Below are 17,565 nucleotides of genomic sequence, written 5' to 3' on the forward strand. Positions count from 1 at the left end.
TCGTCCCTTTAGCCTAAGGTTGCGCCCTCTGATTCTAGATTTTCTTACTAGCAGATGGCCTCGCAGTATCCTGTAAGTTTCAATAAGATCCCCCCACATCCTTCTAAACTCCAACAAGTACAGATCCAGAGTCCTCAACCGTTCCTCATATGACAAGCTCATCATTCCAGGGAACATTCTTGGGAATCTGCTCTGGACCCTTTCCAAGGCCAGCATATCCTTCCTTAGATATGTAGTCCAAAACTGTTCACAATCCTCCAAATGGGGTCTGATCAGAGACTTATACAGCCTTATAACATTGAATCTGCCAACTGAACCTGCATGTTAAACTTAAGAGAATCTTGAACAATGGCTCCCAAGTCCCTTTGAGTTTCTGATTTCCTAAGCATTTTCCCATTTGGAAAATAGTCTATACCTTCATTCCTCCTTCCACAGTGCATAACCTCACACTTTTCCGCATTGTATTCTATCTGCCAATTCTTTGCCAATTCTCCTAACTTGTTCAAGTCCTTCTGGAGCACCCCCCCTCCCTGCCCCCCACCACTTCCTCAGTACTATCTGTCCCTCTACAAATCTTCGCATCATCTGCAAACTTAGCAACAGTGCCTTCAGTTCCTTCCTCCAAATCGTTAATGTATATTGTGAAAAGTTGTGGTCCCAGCACTGAGCCCTGAGGCACACCACTAGTCACTCGCTGCCATGCTGAGAAAGATTCCTTTATCCCCACTCTCTGCCTTCTGCCAATCAACCAATCCTCTATCCATGCCAGGATCTTACCCTTAACACCATGAGCATTTAACTTTTTTAACCGTCTCCTATGCGGCACCTTATCAAAGGCCTTCTGGAAATCTAAATAAACTGCATCTACTGGCTCTCCCTTATTTAACTTCCTTGTTACCTCCTCAAAGAACTCTATCTGATCTGTCAGACATGACCTCCCCTTGATAAAGCTGTGCTGACTCAATCCTACTTTATCATACACTTCCAAGTACTCTGCAATCTCAGCTTTAATAATGGACTCTAAAATTTTACCAATGACGAAAATCAGGCTAACCGGCCTATAATTTCCCATCTCTGCCTCCCTCCCTTCTTAAACAGGAGTGTTACATTCGCTACTTTCCAATCCTCTGATACCCTTCCTGCCTCCAGTGATTCCTGAAAGATCACCACCGATGCCTCCACAATTTCCTCAGCTATCTCTTTTAGAACCCTGGGGCGTAGTCCATCCGGTCCAGGTGATTAATCAACCTTCACATCTTTCAATTTTCCCAGAACCTTCTCCTTAGTGATGGCCACCACACTCAACTGTGCCCCCTGACTCTGCTGGAGCTCTGGCATCTCACTGGTATCTTCCACCATGAAACATTCACGGAACCATTCACTCAACCATGATATACTTAATCTAAATCATATTAATCAATTCTTTGTTGTATGGTTCCAACCATGGTTGGAATATGTCACTCTTGTTCATCAAAACCTTTTGAACTCCTTCCCTGGCAATAGTCACAAGTGTCTGAAGAAAGTTTGGCTTCTAACTGGGTATACACATGCCCAGAAAACACAATTCAACTCCTTCCCTGGCAATTGTCCTAAATTTTTTTCACTTCTTTTAGTGTATATTCATAATAAATTAATGACAGTTGTGAATTAATGCTATATGGTATCCTTTCTAAGTGATAAAGAAACAAAAGTCTCTTCTGAGGAGAAAATGAAGTGTCAATGTATTATTTTTAATTTCCTTCAGAGGCTATATTTCACTCCTTGTCTGAAGTGCAGCCCTTTGCTTTAAAAGTTATTTATGATCTGGCAACACGGTTGTGAATGTGTGCAATTGTCAAACAGGTGATGCTGTGCACTGCAATTTCCATGATGCAACCATCAAGATCAGCCAATCATGACACACCTGTAATACTGATGCCTTAATGCTACTTGAATAGTTAACAAATCACTTAATCAGAACCGACAAAGGAAAGAGCCATGAATCAAGCTGCGGTCTGTGCGATATTGCGAAATGGCAGACTGGAAATGAAGAAAGCCCAATTTACCCAAATGCAGATGGTATGTTTGAATTCTTAAAGCATATTTCTCAATAATGCACTGACTTCTCTTTAACCTTTGACCTTTTGAGACATTTTGATAGATAAATTCCATGTGACACTTTCTGGATTAGCAGAAAGGGAACAAACAGAATTTTAACAAAAAAAGCACTTTGCAGCATTCAACCAGTTCCACAACCCAAATAAGTATTATAGATAATTTTTTAAATCTTCTTGAACACATCTATACTCATGTCTTCTAAGCGTACAATTTATAAATAAGTTAACCTAAAAAATATTCTGTTATAAAGATCAACTTGAGAATTTGCGAATCGGTCAAATCTTGATGGCTGCAATAATCTATTAGAAATAAGACCAATTCTCAACTCTTTTTTCCCCCAATTCAGCTAATTTGACATCAATATAAACAAGGCATTAATAATCTTTGGTCCCTTAATTCAGGGCAGACTGATTTTAATTCATTTCACTTGCTATATGTAAACAAAGTTTAAAAGCTTCCCTATTAACCATGTGCTGCTATCATATATGCGCAATTGAGAAGCGTACTGTGTTCATTCCAAATAAACCTCCTGTCTCCCCAGCTGTCAGACATTGTTACGACCATCAATCAGGGGCTGGAAGTGGCCAACAACTGTGTGGCCCTACAGAAGTGAGAAGAAGATAATGCTAACATGCTTTGTCTCACTCTGCTGCCACAGGCTGTCATTAATGGACTAGCAGCAGGCTGCAACAGCATGGGGCAAATTTCAAGGAGACTGGGTGTGACAGTGGTACAGATAAAAAGCAGTTGTATTGGTGCCTGTTCCAAGTCACCAGTAGTGACAGGAGAAACAAGAGAGCTGCCTTCTTCACTAAAGGATGTGTGTTTGTGTTGTTGCAGAGAATCTGTCTTAAATATGCTATTCCTTGGATAGAAGAGCAGAAGACTGAAATTTGGCATGGTACTTAACATGGGCTTACAATAGCCTATTAAATCAGGTCTGTAGATATGGTGCTAATAAAAGTTCTGGGATTTATGTAGAATATACAAGCTGAACTTGTGGCACGAGTGAATTTTGCCTGATGGATTTTGCACTGCACTGCTTGCACACAGATGGAATCTGCCCGGGTTTTTGGCTGTCCTGGAATTTAAACACAGTGCTCCTAGCATGCTTTGTATTACGCACTGGGAGGTTGGGAATTCTTGGGCAGAAGCAGAAATCTGCAGATGCTCCTTAAAGCAGCTCCTTCCTTTCTGGTTGTGGCAAAATCTGAAATTATGCATAGTGCTGTACAGGTGCAGACAGCTAATGTTGAGGTGGTACAAAGGACCACCAGCATCAGGCAAATTGTTTCGAATGGCAATGTTCACCAGTAAAGTTGATACAGAATCAAATGGAGCAGATAAACAGGCAATCCCATTCAAGAACAAAATGGGAAGAAAAATGGAAGCCTGACCTCAACATAAGGTCCGACTACTTCTTGTTGCTGCATCCCTACAAGTCGGTTTGCTCCAACCTTTATATTCTTTTGAGTTAACTGAATAATGGGTGGCATAGTAGTATAGTGGTTAGCACTGCTGCCTCACAGCGCCAGGGACCCAGATTCAATTCCAACCTTAGGTGATTCTGTGGAGTTTGCACATTCTCCTCATGTGCATGGGTTTCCTCCTGGTGCTCCAGTTTCCTCCCACAGCCCAAAGATATGCAGGTTAGGTAGATTGGTGATACTAAATTGCCCCGTGATGTCCCAAGACATGTAAGTTACATGGATTAGCCATGGTAAATGTGTGGGGTTATAGGAATAGGATGGGCAAGAGGGCCTAGGAAAGATGCTCTGTCAGAGATTCAGTACAGGCTCAATGGGCCAAATGACCACTTTCTGCACTATAGGGATTCTATGAATAAACTAAATTCATAAAATAAGGAACAAAATAAAATGCAACCCCTTAAAGGGAAACTGCATCAAGATAAACAAAATCAAAAAGGAAATATAAAGCATCAAAACAAAATGTGATCAAAGGAGTCAATAAAATACCGCAGTCCCTGTGGTGCCCAGTGGGCAGAGAAGACCTCAGTTGTGCTGGCAGACACCATATTCTGTCTTTCCAAGGCTGAGAGTGTAGCTGTGGACTCCACCCACTTATGTGGACAATTTTGCAGGACATTCTGCCAATTAGAGAACACATTCAAATTCCAACTACAGCAAAAATACACCCCTGGTAAAATCCAAAATGAATGCATTTGTAAGAGATTCAGCGCACAGAAGCTAGGCAGCTTTTCTCCTCATCACTGTACTAATGGAAAACCAGGATTTAGTGCAGAGCATGCTCAAAGACAATAATTTTCCACCTCCTGGAATTCTGACACAGGGCTTTTATTTCATAGAATCCCTACAGTGCAGAAGGAGGCCATTCGGCCCATCAAACCTGCACCGGCGACAATTCCACCCAGGCCCAATCCTCCGAACCCCATGTATTTACCCTGATAATCCCTCTGCCACTCAGGGGTAATTTAGCATAGCCAATCCACCCAACGTGCACATCTTTGGACTGTTGGGAGGAAATTGTGGCACCCACGCAGATACAGGGAGAACTTTCAAACTCCACACAGTCACCCGAGGCCGGAATTGAACGTGGGTCCTTGATGCTGTGAGGCAGCTGTGCTAATCATTGTGCCACTTGCGCCACCCCAGAGCCATGGAGATAGATTTTCTTTCCAACCCAGCTGCTGGGGCAGGCAAGCCAGCATGTATCAGTGCTGTTCAGCAGCCTGGATAAATGTGAAGGGTTCATGGCTGACAGGGAATCTGGCTGGAAAACCACCCAACAAAATCAAAAAAATGATCATTGACATAAAGGAGTGATGAGCTAGTATTGTGGCCAAACCCCATGTAACATGGAAAAAGCTGAAAGGGAATAGGAAAGAGGCTAGATCTCCTTTCTGGAGGCAGGAAAGGAATGTTTCCGGGTCATTCACGTGCCCTTAATGGGGGTGGGGTAATAGTTTTCATGGGGTGCCCACTTAATTGACCCGGGACCAGTTTGATGGCAATTTACTGGCCTTGGGGTTGGGAAGGGAGGTGGGATTATTGAAATGCAGACCTCTTTTAAACAGATCATACCCAGCCATTCCATTACAGTGGTTTTACTGCTTTATCTTCAGTGTGAAAGATGTCTCAGGTGAAGTAGTAGCATCACAAGTTAGCTCTTTCCCCACTGGTAGGTCTCTCGCTGAAATTATGATCTTTGTTATTCTATGTCTTCCTGACATTAATGAGTTGTTCATAGATCAGAGTGGGAATCTTGGATTTATCCTCCTTTGCCCCAGTGAAAAATACCAGCACTCTGAACAGTGTTGGGAAATTGACACATTGGCCAGTGCTATTATTTTGTCCTCCACCACCATTCTTGCACCCTGCTGCGGTACCCAAACAACGAGTCCATGGCATGCTTTAATGCGCTTTTTATTCTTTCAAAGGATGTAAGCGTTGCTGAGAAGGCCAGCATCAGATGTCCATCCCCAATTGTTCGTGAGAATGTGATGGTGATGCATAATTTTCTTGAACTACTGCAAACTATCTGCTGTCTGTAATTATTTGATTGAGAAATCAAAATCATGGGTTACCTCCTCTCATACAAGACACGCATAATTTTATATAAAAAAAACAGATGATAATCAGTGAAGTGCCTCATAAAATGCTTCAGAAAAATTCAGGCATATGGTTTAAGAGAAAACAACAAGGATAGAAAGTTAGTTGATCAACTGGATATAGTATTCAGCTAGATGTGAATTGCTCAGGAGTGAGGGCGAGAAAAGACCGGCAGGGATTATTGCTGGATATGGTTTTGATTTTGGAACATGCATTTGGGAATGGGGAACAGAATCTTCAAATTTATTTATGACACCAAATTGGCAGGCTTAGCAAACAGCGAAGAGGTGTGTAAAAACCTTCAGGGAGTTATAGACTGAAATGAACTGACAGATACAATTGAATATGGATAATCGTGACACGATACATCTTGGGAGCATTAGCAAGGAATGGGAACATCTTCATTAGCTGTCCCTTGGCTCAAGGATGATGTCCAGTCAGAGTCAGCTGTTTTGTCATGGGTCTTCAAATACAAATGAACAGGACCATGCAATTATTGGAAAGACACCATGCGCAATTTAACCTAAGTGTTGGGTCTTGCTTCATTAAGTGCCAGTCAGTGACTGGCCAGAGATGGTCCTTCCCTGGGATCCTGAGGGTGCAAATCCCAGATGATGGCACCATTTCACAAATGAAATAGTGGCTGCTGTTGATAATGCACCCAGCTGAGGCACATGATCACTGAAGGATCCGGGCCGCAGGTAAATGATGGTGGGGTTGGGGGGGGAATGTACCCTGACATGGTTTACTTTATGGTTTTCTTGCATGACGAGTCCTCCGGTCACTGCCTGCAAGTTTCCCTCAGAGTCAGTCATGATCCTGACTTGAAAATATATCACAATTTCTTCCCCATCACTGGATCAAGATCCTGGAACTCCCTCCCCAACGACACTGGATGTGTATCTATATCACAGGGGCTGCATTGGTTCAAGAAGGCAGCTCGCCACCACCTTCTCAAGGGCAATTAGGAGTGGACAGTCAACACTGGCCTAGCCAGCACTGCTCATCTAAGAGTAAAAAAAAAGTTTGCTATGGTGTGGCCTTTAAACACAGTAAGATGTCTCACAACACCAGGTTAAAATCCAACAGGTTCATTTGGTAGCAAATACATTACTGTGTCTTACTGTGTTTATCCCACTCCAATGTCAGCATCTCCATATTGTGGCCTTTAAAGACAGAAATGAGAAACTGGCACTAATACTGACTGAAAGCTTGAACAGGAGCAAGGGCAATCTTTCAATGCAGCTATAATCAGCTGGCTTCCCACTGGTTGGCCATTGACTTTATTCAGTGTTTCTAAATGGCAGGAGCAGGAGTCAGCAGGAGGCAATAACTTAGGTTCAAATCCCATCACAGCAGATGTTGAAAATTGAATTCTATAAATACTCTGGAATGAGAAGTCTCATGATGACCAGGAAACTATTGTCAATTGTCAGAGAAACCCATCTGGTTCATCAGTGTCCTTTATGAAAGGAAATCCTTACCTGGTCAGGCCTACATGTGACTCAGGACCCATAGCAATGTGGGTCTTAAATGCCCTCTGAAATGGCTTAACAAGCCACTCACTACAAGGGTAATTTGGGGGCAGGGGGCTAACAAATGCTGGCTCAGCCAACGATACCCACATCCCATGAATGAATAAGTAAAAGATACATCTTTAGGTTGGACTCCTGCACCCTGTCAAAAAACATGAAAATCACTCCTGGCTCTTCAAATCCATAATTTGAGTTTTTCGACAGATTGCACAAACACTCCCAAATGATCAATGCAATGGCACATATATTAAAAGGGGTATTAGCTTTTATGCAGCAACAAGCACACTTTTAGCCTCTTTAGAACAGAAGATTACCTTGTGATCACCCTGGGTTAATGCAGTCAGATTACATTGGAAGATTGCATTCAGTTTGGATCAAGCTGATTTTGACTGAATGTGATCTCTCAGCAATACATTCACCTCTACCCTGACCCTGTCCATATGTCAAATAGGATTACCTTATCAAACTACCTCATGCGGCATTGTGTTTCTCCAGGAGACAGTGTTTGCCACAGTTACTTTTAACTGCTATCAGAGCGTAGATCCTTGGATCAGAGTAAGTTAACCCATGCCATTTAGATAGCAAATCTCATTGTAGAATCGATGTACTGTGATTTTTCATCTTGCGTGTGTAAATAGCATCAGTCTGTACTCGGAAATGGGCCAGATGCCCAGCAGTTCATGCATGTTATATATAAACATTTTTACATTTTTAAAATGTATTTCAAAATGATTTTACTATAAATGTAATATGCACTGTTTGACATTGGGAAATGAGCCTAAAACTCAATTGGATGTTCCATGCAGTGGCCTTTAATAGAAAAGGGAAAAGAGTGGTCTCTGGGAATACACATCAAGTGTAATACGCATTATATGTAGAAAATTATGATAAATTAACAATAACTCTGATTATTCAACTGCACTGGAAGTGCCAAGGGGATTTACTTTGCAGTTTTGAAGAAAATATATGTTTTCATAGGTTCTATTTGGTAACATTGATGTAAAGGTTAGAAAGAAGGATGAATGCTTCTAAAGTTTCATTTTCTGCCAAATCTATTCTGTGTACTTACCTGCAGATTGTATTGCAGATACAATATTTTACCTCAAGCAGCATGCCAAATCTTTCACATAGCGACCAGTTCACATTACCTCAGTGCTGACACCCCTACCGACTGTCTCTGAGCTCAGTATCAATGTCCAAGGCAACCAGCAATGTCATTGAGACCTTGCACCAATTCACCGGCCCAAGGCCAGCTCCTGTGCTCCCACCATCTGGAAAGAGATGTATCACTCAGTTGCTCGCACCTCTGGAGATCACAGCTCTGGAGGGCAGGATTGGAACCTTTGTCAGGTGTCCAAATCTGAGATTCAGGTCAAATGACTGTGCTTACCTGAATATGTTGCATTTTTTCACATTTTTTGTAAGAGTACAGGCTCTGAAGTATTCTCAATTTTAAAAAAAGCATTAATAAAATTCAAACCCTGAGAAATTAAAACATCACTTCCATACTGAGTAACCGAGGAACAGTTGGTCCCAAAATGGAAAGTTCAGAAGGAAAAGTGCCACTTTCATCATGCTCCATCCTTAAACACTTCTCAACGACAGCCGCTATTCATTGCATTCTCTAAAGAAAGGTCCAGTAGTCATTTCTATTCAGATCTTTGCTATTCAGAGACTGAAAGCTTTTCCTGTTACAGCAGCCATGCACATTCACAGCATGTCAGTGAGCCCCAAGACAATGAAGAAGTTAACACAAATGTCTTTTGCATACCGTTTGCAAAGAAATAAATTCTGTACCAAAGTTCCCTGAGACAATTTATATTGAAACTAAGCATTGAATTTCAATGACAATTCATTACTCTCTTTAATTACACAAATTCTAAAGCATTTAAATAAAGTTGTTGGAAAGAGAATATAATGTTCTATATTGAACTGATAAAAACACAAATGCCAGATCGATTGATAAATATTATAAGAGATGTACAAATTGTAAAAACTGTCACCTTCAGCACATTGTTGTGTTCCCAATGTATGTGATGATTGAGAGCAACACCGCAGCTTTAAAATGGCAACCTGTGCTGTCACTTAATCAGTTGAAAGAACAAAGTAATGCACTAAGACAGATCTGTGGCCTGTGCTAAGTTAGCTGACCTCAGCTGGGAAATGAGATGATGCAATATTGGCTTCAATCTTCCTAGGTAGGGACAAGGAGAAAACAATGTGTGCCAACCCCTTTGGCAAATGAGGGAAGATGATGAAAAGTGAGGGGAAAGGACAGATGAATCCTTAATCCTGGGAAAGGCTTGATGCTGACCTCTTAAAGTTTCTAATGGGCACTTAATACAATGGGCCTTCCCCAACAGAGGTGACTTGGGACACCCACATATTCTCCAGTCTTGAAGACTTGAATTCTTGAAGATGTTCCATAATTTAATAATCTAGTTGATTTTTTTTCCCCAGCCATATCATCCAAAATGAACATTTATGTAACAGAGGAGGAAAGAAATGGAAGAGGAGTATTAAGATCTTCTGCTGGATCCTGTATTTGATGGCACTGTTGTAAACTTTACCTCTTAAATCTACATGTCAGAAATCTCAGCTGCTCAGCAGTTGACTACTCTGCTTTAGATGATAGCAGGAGCACAAAGAAATGGAAATATGTTATCTTATAGTCTCATCTCCCACTTACCAAGGAATAGCCCAGAAAGGAGAATTAGTTTTCTGGAAAGAATAAAGTTTATTTATCAGTCACAAGTAAGATTTACATTAACACTGCAATGAAGTTACTGTGAAATTCCCTTAGTGGCCACACTCTGGCACCTGTTGGAGTCAATGCACCTAACCAGCACGTTTTTCAGACTGTGGGAGGAGATTGGAATACTTGGAGGAAACCCACATAGGCATGGGGAGAATGTGCAAACTCCACACAGATAGTGACCCAAGCCAGGAATCGAACCCCGGTCTCTGGCACTGTGAGGCAGCAGTGCTAACCACTATGCTATCGTGCTTAGAAACAAATTTGCTGTAGCCAGAGGGAAAAATAATGCCCTTCCCTCCCTCTCTACACATCCCAGACACTCATCCCATGAAGATGTAATTCCAGTCTGAAGATTTAATCAAGAATCTTGAAAAGTCTTTAAGGTGGGGAACCTGTGTGAGCCCCAAGTCTCCTCTGCTGTGGAAGGCACACCATCCAAGTGTCCATCAGGACTTTTAAGTGGTCAACATTCAGCCTTTCCTAGGATTAAGAATCCTTGGCAGAAATCTCACCAGCAGTTTGCCATTGCCTTTAGAGCCAAGGGGAGCAGTAGGCAGTTGCTGGAAATGCACCCACCAGAGGCCCATGATCAATGAGAGACCCCAGGACAAAGATGTATAAGAATGAGATAAGGGGTAATGAGGCGGGGGTTGCAAGAGATGGAGGTAAGAGAGTTGACAACAAGGACACAGTGGTGGCTCTCAACAGGGCACTTCTCCCAGCCTCCTTCCTCTTCTCAGATCCCTTCATCAGGCACTGCTTATTTTTGAACTAGGGCCCACCTGGAAGGCTGCAAGCAAACCCAACAAGTTTGAGCTTTTCAGCCTCCCTATGTGGCAATTCCACCTTGCCAACTCACCACTACTTGAATACTACCAGCATTAGATGAGACCCTTAGGTGGGCATTAATTGCCCAATTCATTAAGGGCCTCAGTTAACATCCAAACAGGAAGGCTGTCCATGAGCTACAATTACCATGGCGGGCAGGACAGAAAAACTCCCCTCTATATGTATGACATTGCTACTGTTGGTTTGAAACACTTCTGTGCTCAACTGAGTTGGACCTTGGAACATGACGGTTGCTAAATTAATTGAAATGCAGCTAGATTAAAAAGATAACTCTTAGTAGTGCTGAGGAGCAGAAGGACCTTGGGGTCCGGGTCCGTAACTCTTAAATTGGCCTCGCAGGTGGAGAATGTGGTCAAGAAGGCGTATGGTGTACTGGCCTTCAGTAATTGAGAGATTGAGTTTAGGAGTCGGGAGGTAATGCTGCAACTTTTTAAGACCCTTGTCAGACCCCACTTGGAGTACTGTGCGCAGTTCTGGTCACCTCACTACAAGGAGGATGTGGAAGCTATTGAGAGAGTGCAGAGGAGATTTACAAGGATGTTGCCTGGATTGGGAGGCATACATTATGAGGATAGGTTGAGGGAGCTAGGTCTCTTCTCCCTGGAGAGACAAAGATTGAGAGGCGACCTGATAGAGGTTTATAAAATGTTGAGAGGTATCGATAGGGTGGATTCTCGGAGGCTATTTCCCAGGGCTGAAATGGTCGCTATGAGAGGTTTAAGGTGCTGGGGAGCAAGTACAGAGGAGATGTTAGGGGAAGTTTTTCGCTCAGAGGGTGGTGAGTGAGTGGAATCGGCTGCCATTGGTGGTGGTAGAGGCGAACTCACTGGGGTCTTTTAAGAGACTTCTGGATGAGTATATGGGATTTAATGGGATTGAGAGTTATAGATAGGCCTGGTAGGTATGGAAATGATCGGCGCAACTTGTGGGCCGAAGGGCCTGTTTGTGCTGTAGTTTTCTATGTTCTATGTTCTATAATGGCATATGGTGATTTTCTTGAGCTCAAGCTAAAATCCAGCCAAATAAAAAGTATTTTTTTAAAGATGAAATTGAAATGGTATCAGCACTTCACCAAACTGTGTAGTGATGGAGACACTACAGGTGTACCTAGTGGTACAATATGGGAGGTTGACAATTCTTATCCATTATTCACCACATAATTGATTTTACTCCCACAATATGGGAGGATCGAGAGCAAAATGCACATTAACTGCTGAAAGGGAATTAAGGATAATCAGAGACAGAGTTGAGGCATAATTTTGAATTTGAATGTGAGGCCAGTCACATTAAATGTCTCTGCATGTGGACTGAATGCAATGGAGGGAAAAATAAATGTATCAAAGAGGCAGAAACTGAAGTAGTTGTACACTTACACAACTATGCATTCAAAACAAAGTTTGAAATTTGTTACAATGAATTCTCTACATCTAACACTTTTACAATAAAATTTTGATCCAAAATTACTTACTTCTATCAATTCAAGACATGTTCATTTATTTAATTTCTGGTTTATTTAATAGATAGTCCTTCATACCTTCATTCTGAATTAATGATGCCATCCTCACGGCCGAGACTCTCTTGGGTGGAGGTGGAATGCAGCGTACCTAGAATGGTGCCAAAGATCTGTCACCAAGTTCTCCGTACTATTATAGCCACAGCAATGTATCTCCAAGCCTACTGCCAGAAAATCCAGAACAAACATTTTAAATGGAGATTGGGTTTTGAATGAATGGATTCTGATTGCTCAGGGAGTGTGTCGTACACACGCTGAGTAGTTGAAGTTGGTGTTAAAGCCAAGACCCTGAAAAATGCTGCATTCTCCCACCCAGCCTCCACCCAGGACCAAATTGCAGCTAATACTCAGTGGACTGATATTCCTGTGACCCAAAACCAGTGAACTGCCTGGGGTCTTGACACCCACAACATGCCGGATTCAAATAAGACCTCGGCCTTAAAAAAACTGCAGCCCTATTGCTGCCTGAACAGTCAGTCAGTCGATTGGAGCACTCCCCTGCTTGGCCACCTAAAAGTCTAGCCCCATGAGATTGTGCCTCTGCTACAAAAAAAGTTAAAAATATGATCTGTTTGTTCAACCTCCATTTTCATTAACATAACAATTATGTGCAGCCTATTCTCACACAGCCTCTGCCAGCTACATTCAGGGTTGTGACCCTTAATTATTCTCCATAATGAGATTTTCTTTCACCTTTTGAGGCAACAGTTTCATTTGCCAATCTACCAATTACTGGTTGTGCTTTCCATTCCCATCACTCTGTCTTCACTTTGAGACAAAAAAAAAGCCAAGCGGACTTATCTCTTCACTGAAGTCATTACGGTGCTAAATTAAGTGGGTTTCTCAAAATAATCTCCCTTTAAAACTGTAGCTTGAAGTTTCATCACTTTGACCATTCAGACTAAATGAACTGAAACGCTTCAGTAGATTTGTGAAGCATATTATATTACAATATGAATCTCCAGAATGGTTCAACCATTTCCTTTAAAGCATGTCGAAATTGGTTCTGATAAATACCATCAGAAAATCAACATGCTGGAGTTGTCACAACCGATTACATATGATCACTGTTTGATATTTTAATCTGTAGTGCATTGCTTCTTTATCATAAACACATTTGAAATTGTCCGACATAATACACTCCAAAACTGCAGTCATTTCAAAAGGCAACAACTGTATATATCTCAGCAGCTCTTTGTTTGGGAAATCACCTATTTTGATGATTTGTCCTTTTAAATGTATGCGATCTGGAATGTTGGCTATCCTTTTCATTTCATAGATTTTTCTATTTTTGTTTTGATCATTTTTTTTTCTATTGTCCTATTTCTATTATTGCTTAAATAGGGACACATTAGAAATGAAAAGACTTGAAATATGCAAGTCAGGTAATTCTTATTACACCGACAATAATTAAGAAGGAAGATCCCTAACACACACAAATGTCAATTAGATGTTATCCTGGAGAAAGAGGCAATGAGGAATAAGCTTGATTTGAAATCAATTCAAAAGGGACTGGCTCAGTTTTAAGATCCTTCCTTAATGATAAAAAATTCTGCTATTCTACATCAGGATTTTAAGTTTAAAAAATCAGTGTCTTTTCACACATTTGAGCATTTCACTTGCTAACATTTAAAAATTACCTATTTTTGTTTATTAACAGATCAAAACTCAGTCAACAAAAGTCTTCTAGAACAATTTCCCTTGCATCACACAGGTTAAAGCTTTTTCTCATGACTAATGACACTGCTCTGGTTCTGCGAGTGGAAAACTTAGCTAACTAACACTACTGAGGTGTCAGATCATTATTCATTTCACACTTGGACTGTTCACTGAGGTAAATCTGGCTTTTGAACTTACTAGTACATACAGGGCTTTGTTATACAATTCTCCTCAGTCCCAGTACTTGCGCTGCCATTCTGGCAATGTATATAAAACTGGGCATTATTCTTCAATTTGAACATTTCAGTGTAGAAATAATATAATGATTTTAAACCTATATGCTTTCCAAACACAGCAAATTCTAAGCAACAAACAAGTGAAGGTATTGTCCCTTTTTGACCTTTCGATTCTTCCCAGAAATACAATCTAACTGTTAGAACTGACAGTCATCTTCAGTATCTATCAGTCTCCTGTAGTGAGACGCATAATGACACTAATGTTCGAAGCCTCAATTAAATATGGACATCCATTAAGATAGTATCATGACCTGATAAGGGTCCTATCTGCTGATAATGAAACTGCCTGTGAGGTAATGTAGTTTCCAGAAGCACGCTTACACATGGAAGTAAAACCTCACCTTCCTTTACTTCAGAAATATTGCATTATTATTTCTAGCTGTTGGATTCATCTCGATGAAAGTGTTTAGCAGAAGCTGCTAGAAGAACAGCTTGTAGAAAATCTTCCAATTTCAATCGCGTCATGTGACATAATAATTATTAGGTTTTGGGAGTCAAGCATTAATAGCACTCTGACACCACAGGAAGCAGAAATAGTAATGGACTAGTATATATAGTGCTTTTAGACTGCATTAGACAAAGAATTTAAGGAGCTGAGACTAAGGTAGAATTTTTTTAAAAAACGTGAACTGCATAACAGCAGTAGCATTCCATAGTCATTAATCTATACATCTCATACTCATTATAAGACTTTCAGTTCCAACCCTTTCTCAATTATGAGGATATTGAATCTTGGTTGTTGAATTTTTCATGTTTCATTTTATATTACATTATAAGACATTTGTTATGTTCCACAGTTCATTAAAGCACCCAAATTGCTTGGGTCCAAAGTGTAATTTTATACTCAGTGGGTATTACATAGAACATTACAGTTTAGCTCATGTAAGGGTTAAGGTGACATAGATAAGCATTAACTTTTCACTGTATCATCAACCACACAATAACTTGCCAACTTGCACAAGCCACAGCTTTTCTTTGTGGACTGATCTTGAAATCTAGGTCTACGCCTCCTACCATGTCTTATATTGAAGTCATAACCATTTGCAGCATTTCCATTTAACTTTAATATTTACACATTCTGCTTTTCTACTTTATGATTTTATACTGGCTTCTTAATACAATATTAAACTGTTCAATTGCTGTTATTCATTTTTCATTTTTCCTTCCTCATTGCCTTAAAGTGCTGACTTATACTGGGGTCTGCATTGACCATATTCAGTAACATGCCGAAGTGGCCATTCTCCAAGTTAGACAATGTATGTCGATGGACTATTCCACCCTGGGCTGAGTGGGAAGTAATCCCCATCTCAAAAGACGCCTTCCAAAAGGGAGTCACTGTAATAGAAACCTAGGCTGATTTTTTAAAGTTTTTAAGTGTCACAAGTGGGCTTAATTAACTCTGCAATGGAGTTACTGTGAAAGTACCTTAGTTGCTACACTCCAGTGCCTGTTTGGGTACACTGAGGAAGAATTTAGCAAGGCCGATGCACCTAACCAGCACGTCTTTTGGACTCTAGGAGGAAACTGGAGCACCCAGAGGAACCCCATGTGTACATGGGGAGAACATGTAGACTCCGCGCAGTCAGTGACCCCAGCCGGAAATCGAACCCAGGTCCCTGGCACTGTGAAGCAGCAGTATTAACTACTGTGCCACCAAGTCACCTTTTTTTTAACCTTTTTAAGATCAGGGTTAGAGCCATAGAATTTCTATAGGACAGAGAAGGCTATTCAGTCCATTAAGACTGCATCAACACTCTGAAAGAGCATCTTACTCAGGCCTACTCTTGCCCTATCCCTGCAACCCAGTGTGTTTGCCTTGGCTATTCCACCTAAGCCTACATATCTTGGATGCAGTGAAGTTACTGTGAAAGTCCCCTAGTCACCACGCTCCAGCAACTGTTTAGGTACACTGAGGGACAATTTAGCATGGCCAATCCATCCAACCAGGACAGCTTTGGACTGTGGGAGAAAACTGGAGCACCTGAAGGAAGCCCACACAGATACGGGGAGAATGTGTAATCTCCACACAACTCGTCACCCAAGGCCGGAATCAAACCTGGGTCCCTGGAGCTCTGAGGTAGCAGTGCTAACCAGTATGCCACAATGCCAAATATAGCCTGTTTTGCACTATAGCACCAGATCTTCAATTAGTTTAGCATAGGTTGTGGATGAGCTCCCAGGGGACTTCCTGTGTCTCAGGTTGATATGGAAGTTGAGCACTTATCCTCTGAACTGGCAGAGGGCCTCTCAGTGCATTTATTTAGGAGTTGTTTTGAACCAATTTTTACTCATTCACATTGTAAAATATAATGTATGATACGTACATAGAAACAATGTGATATTGCCTGATTAGCTTTCAAGATCACTTTTCACTTTGTGCTTTATAAGATTTGAGGTGTTCCTTATTCATGGAATCAAAATATCTCTTCCTTTCTTTTTGATATTTTTACCCAAGGTATTTAGAGTGGGCAAGCTGTGCAGCATAATATTGAAAGAGAAGGCGTCAATGAAATTTTCTTCTCCTGCTTATTAATTACCAAGAGGAGGTGTATGTAAGTAAACATGTGGAATAAAAGAAAATGTGCTTGTCTGGGGCTTGCTAAGGACTAATTACAAACCCAGTGTGATACGGTTGTGCTGTTTTGAAATGGAGATAATCAAAATCATGGAATCATATTTAGATTGGGTAAGTCATCTGGAGAGAGGTCAAGATCAGCACAGCTCATGTTTACTGTTATAAACAATAAAACCAGGGGTAGAGATGTAAGTCCCCAATTATAATCTAACTCCCGCAGGTATCACAACCCAACCTGATGTCCATTGGCATCTCTGATCCAACCCATCTACAACTGGCAGCACTGACTGTCATTTGTCATTCAGGAGCATATATTTCTCAGTGTGAATGTTTTAAAAATGTCGCACTGGAGGGTGCCTGATCCCTGTGGAACTGGATCACACATTCAGGGAAGGAAAAACAAAAACTGAAGAAAAGGAGTTCACGAGCGATTTCAATGATACCTGCAAATAGCCATATTTTCATTTCAGGATTGTTATAAGCACTGCAACAACTTGCACTGCATATGATGTGATAAATATTAAACCACGCATGTTTCATTTATCCCACTTGAAATTGGCTCTTATTACATTTTTACATATTCTAATTTGTTTCCTAGAGGTTAGCTAATTTTGTTCAATTAAAAATAGCATTATTTACTGGCTCATTACTGAATAAATACCTGCAATTTCATATAACAGTGGTAAAATATAA

This window comes from Carcharhinus amblyrhynchos, chromosome 5 (assembly GCF_965287045.1).
Source record: "Carcharhinus amblyrhynchos chromosome 5, sCarAmb.v2.hapA, whole genome shotgun sequence".
Lineage (NCBI taxonomy): Eukaryota > Metazoa > Chordata > Chondrichthyes > Carcharhiniformes > Carcharhinidae > Carcharhinus > Carcharhinus amblyrhynchos.